We start from the raw sequence: 5,763 nt of genomic DNA, 5'->3' as shown, positions 1-5,763 counted from the left end.
CACCCCTCTTTTCATGTTCATTTACAGTCTTCATATGAAAAATTTCATCATCCATTTAATAATAGCATAAAAGATCAATTAATATTGAGAAGAACAAAAATTGTAGTTGATAATATAGACAGGATAAAAGAAAGTGATCAAATAGTAATACTTTTACATTCATTCGTTAAAGGTTCCTAAGATATATATGTGACAATGCAAAATTTATATTGAAACATTATTAGTGTAAATCTTACATTAGCTTGATAAAATAAGTCATGCAAATTACCTAGTTGCAAATAACTTGGAATATGCAACTATATATATAGAGAGAGAGAGATAGAAGAGGATAAGAAAATCATACTAGGGATGGCTTTTGCGAGATTGTTAGCTCAAATTATAAGGTTAGGAGCACAATTTCCAGATTATGCAATAAAAACAATTCGTCTTGATTTGTGTTATAAATTAACTAACTTGACAATTTTATAAAGGAAGAAGAACAAGAGAATATGTATATAGAAAGTATTAATAGAGAGAGTATTAGTAATTCTCTTCTTTTATGTGTTTTGTGTGTTTTTACATTGAAGTTTAAGGCTATATTTATAGTCATATTTACAAATGAAGGAAAATATTAGTGGGCAATTTACCCACTTAAAAAGTAAATGGACTATCCACCATTGTAAAGTGGACAACCATTTTACTTGGTTGATAATACTCCCCCTTGGATGTTCATGAGAAATGTGTCTCGTTAAAACTTTACAAAAAATAAAATAATATACATTGTTATTTTGAACATCCATAGATGTTGTTCCTCGTTAAAACCTTATTAGGAAAAACCCAGTGGGAAAAAGCTTAATGAAGGAAAAAGAGTACACAAATCTGATAATACGCCTTGAGTGCTGCCTCATTAAAAACCTTATCAGGAAAACCCAGTGGGACAAAACCTTGACTAAAGAAAAAAGAGTACAGCGCGTATTTTGCTCCCCTTGATGAAAATATCACTTAATATCTTGAAGACGACGCATTCCAATTTTGTATCTCATTTTCTCTAAGGTTGAAGTTGGCAATGCTTTGGTGAACATATCTGCCAAATTGTCACTTGAACGAATTTGTTGGACATCTATTTCACCCTTCTTTTGAAGATCATGAGTGAAAAAGAATTTTGGTGAAATATGTTTTGTTCTGTCTCCTTTGATGTATCCTCCCTTCAGTTGAGTTATACATGCAGCATTGTCTTCATACAATATTGTTGGAGCGTCTTTTGTCAAAGAAAGGCCACATATTTCTTGAATGTGTTGAGTTATTGATCTTAACCAAACACATTCTCGACTTGCTTCATGAATGGCTATTATCTCTGCATGATTTGAGGAAGTGGCAACCATAGTTTGTTTTGTTGAACGCCATGATATAGCTGTACCACCACATTTAAATAAATAGCCTATTTGTGACCGACCTTTATGGGAAAACTATAAATGATGAGGACATGTTAGAAAAGACACTAACTACTTTTCATGCCTCTAATGTAATATTACAGCAGCAATACCGTAAAAAGGGTTTTAAAAAATATTTTGAATTGATCTCATGCCTTCTGGTGGCTGAGCAACATAATGCCCCTTTAATGAAAAATCATGAAGCCCGTCCCACTAGAACTGCTCCGTTACCGGAGGTAAATATGGTAAAAACACATGGCCAGTCTGAAAGAAGACAACATAAAAATTATGGTCACAATAATGTGTGTGGACGTGGCAATGACAGAAGACGATTTAATAATCGTCGAGGTGGTGGTCAACATAAAAGGGAGAACAATATCAGTTCTCAAAATGGCCCTTCAAAAAGTAACTGTCATCGTTGTGGTATGAAAGGCCACTGGAAAAATGAATGTCGGACGCCTGAGCATTTTGTAAGACTTTATCAAATTCTTTCAAAAGAAAGGCAAATAGAGGTGGTGCCTCTTCTTCTAATGCTCGAATAGAGTCACACTTGGCGTTCAAAAATAATGTTGAGGCAAGGCCTTTGAATAATGATAATATTGAAGCAAATCTGGCTTTAAGGGATGATGATTTTAATGACCTCAATGATATTACTCATTTGGAGGTTGAAGATTTTTTTAAGGATCTTAATTGATGTTTAATTTCATGTTTTTCAATATGTTGTCATGTACTTCGAATTATTGTGTTTTTACGTTTATGTATTTGAAAAAAAAAAAAAAAAATCAGGGCCACATTTTTATGATAATTGTATATTGTTTATTACATTATGCTATTTTACAATGTTGTAATTAATTACTATTAGTGTGCTATTATTTAATCTTAATATCATATTGTTACTAAAAATAATATTCGCCTTATTTAATGTCATTATACTAATTGTTTATTCTTGTTGATGTTTTAGACATTAATAATTTATAATGATTGTATTATTTTTGTCAATAAACAAATTATCTATACATAATGAATAATATTATATTAATGTTTTATAATATTTTATATTTGTTTTTAATACTTACGTATAATATTTATTTAAGGTTAATAAGTATATAATTCGATAAACTAAATTATTGTAACATTCATCATAATTGAATCATATAATTTTTTAAATTCTAAATTACCATAATTTAACTTTTAAAAAAAAGGGACTTATGTTTTTCTATCAAAATTGTTACTTATTTTATTTCTTACAATGTATTTTTATTTTATGAAGATAAATAAATTTATCAGTCTTCAATTGGATTCAAGATGAATAATGGAGATATGTGCATTTTAAATAGTGCCAGAACTCATACGATATTAAAAGAAAAGAAATATTTCTGTGATTTGATTATGAAAAAGGCCTATGTCAATACAATATTTGGTAGTACAAAATTGATTGAAGGCTCTGAAAAAGCGGTCTTATTACTACCTGGAGGAACGATATTGGTAATTGATAATGCATTGTATTGTAGTAAGTCTCAAAGAAACTTGTTAAGTTTCAAGGTTATTCGCCAAAATGGCTATCATATTGAGACTGCAAATGAAGGAAAGGTTGAATACTTTTATATTACTACAATAAATATGGAGAAGAAAATTGTGCACGAAAAATTACCTGCACTTTCTTCTGGATTGTACCATACAAATATTGATACTGTTGAATCACATGCCATTGTAAACAAAAGATTTACTGATTCTAATAATTTTATCATTTGGCATGACCGGTTGGGCCATCCCGGTTATAATATGATGCGCAGAATTATTGAGAATTCACATGGACACACTTTGAAGAATCAGAAAATTCTTCAATCTAAGAAATTCTCTTGTGTTGCTTGTTCTCAAGGAAAACTGATTATCAAACCATTAGCAACTAAGGTTGGGATTGAATCTCCTGCGTTTCTGGAACGTATACATGGTGATATATGTGGGCCAATTCACCCTTCATGTGGATCATTTAAATATTATATGGTCTTGATAGATGCATCTACAAGATGGTCACATGTGTGCTTATTATCAACTCGCAACATGACTTTTGCGAGATTGTTAGCTCAAATTATAAGGTTAAGAGCACAATTTCCAGATTATACAATAAAATAATTCGTCTTGATAATGCTGGTGAATTCGCATCTCAATCATTTAATGATTATTATATGTCGGTTGGAATAAAAGTTGAGTATCCGGTAGCTCATGTACATACTCAAAATGGTCTAGCAGAATCATTGATTAAAAGCCTCCAATCGATAGCTAGACCATTGCTAATGAGGACAAAACTTCCTATTTCAGTATGGGGGCATGCTATTTTGCATGCAGCAGCACTTGTGCGCATAAGGCCAACAAATTATCATGAATTTTCCCCATTACAGTTGGCGTTTTGAAGGGAGCCAAATATATCCCATCTTAGAATATTTGTGTGTGCGGTATATGTCCCAATTGCTCCACCGCACCGCACAAAGATGGGTCTCCAAAGAAGGTTGGGAATATATTTTGGGTATGAATCTCCTTCTATTATAAAATATCTGGAACCTATGACTGGAGATTTATTTACGGCAAGATTCGCTGATTGTCATTTTGATGAATCAGTATACCTAACATTAGGGGGAGAACATAAGCAATTGAAAAATAAGATAGATAGAAATTCATTGTCACTATCTCATTTAGATCCTCGAACAAATCAATGTGAGCAAGAAGTTCAAAAGATGATTTATTTGCAGAATATTGCAAATCAACTGCCAGATGCATTTACTAACCTTTCACGGGTTACTAAATCGCATATTCCAGCTGCTAATGCTCAAGTTCGAGTTGATGTCCCGGTAGGACAACTTGTTCAAGCAAATAAGTCTAAACCACGCTTAAAACGTAGAAGACCATTTGGTTCCAAAGATAAAAATCCTCGAAAAAGGAAAAGAATAAATGAGCAAGATGATCATAATTTGGAGGAGAGTGCTCAAGAAGAGCCCAGAGACACAACAAATGGTGATACCATCAAGGAGGTCCAAGTACCTGAAAATAATGAGAATGAAGAAATCTCAATAAGTTATGTCTCGACAGGAAAATGGTGGAACCGAAATGATATTGTGGTCGATAATATTTTTGCTTATAATGTTGCAATTGAAATAATGCAACAAGATAAGGATCTTGAACCAAAATCTGTCGATGAATGCAGACAGAGAAATGATTGGCCAAGATGGAAGGATGCAATTCAAGTAGAGTTAACTTTACTTGAAAAATGTGAAGTTTTCGGATCAATAGTTCGAACACCTGAAGGTGTCAAGCCAGTAGGGCACAAATGGATTTTTGTGCGTAAACGAAATGAAAAGGGTGAAGTCGTAAGATATAAAGCACGACTTGTAGCCCAAGGTTTTTCGCAAAGACCTGACATTGACTATATGGAAACATATTCCCCTGTGGTGGATGCAATTACTTCCAGGTATCTAATGAATTTAGCAGTTCATGAAAAGCTTGAAATGCACTTAATAGATGTGGTCACTGCCTATTTATATGGCTCATTGGACCACGATATTTTTATGAAAATTTCCGAAGGGTTCAAAGTGCCTGAAGAATACAAGGATTCTCGAGAAAATTGCTTAATAAAACTTCAAATATCCTTGTACGGGTTGAAACAATCAGGGCGAATGTGGTACAATTGTCTTAGCGAATATTTGCTAAAAGAAGGATATAAAAATGATCCAATTTGCCCTTGTGTCTTTATGAGAAGGTCTGGATCTGAATTTGTCATAATAGCAGTATATGTTGATGATTTGAATATTATTGGAACTCCGGAAGAACTTTCAAAGGCAGTAAAATGTCTGAAAAAGGAGTTTGAAATGAAAGACCTTAGAAAGACAAAATTTTATCTTGGTCTACAAATTAAACATTTTACAAATGGGATATTTGTCCATCAATCAACATATACTGAAAATATTTTAAAGAGATTTTATATGGATAAAGCACACTCATTGAGTACTCCAATGGTTGTGAGATCTCTTGATATTAATACAGATCCGTTTCGACCTTATGAAAATGATGAAGAACTTATTGGTGCTGAAATATCATACTTTAGTGCAATTGGTGCATTAATGTATCTTGCCAACAATTCTAGACCAGATATAACTTTCTCAGTAAACTTGTTAGCAAGATTTAGTTCTTCACCAACACGCAGACATTGGAATGAAATTAAGCATATATTTAGATACCTTCGAGGTACCATTGATATGAGATTGTTTTACTCAAATAATTCCATATCACAATTGATCGATTATGCAGATGCGGGATATTTATCTGATCCCCATAAAGGTTGGTCACAAACAGGCTATTTATT

This window comes from Solanum dulcamara, chromosome 9 (genome assembly GCF_947179165.1).
Source record: "Solanum dulcamara chromosome 9, daSolDulc1.2, whole genome shotgun sequence".
NCBI lineage: Eukaryota > Viridiplantae > Streptophyta > Magnoliopsida > Solanales > Solanaceae > Solanum > Solanum dulcamara.
This window is presented reverse-complemented; position numbering follows the sequence as displayed.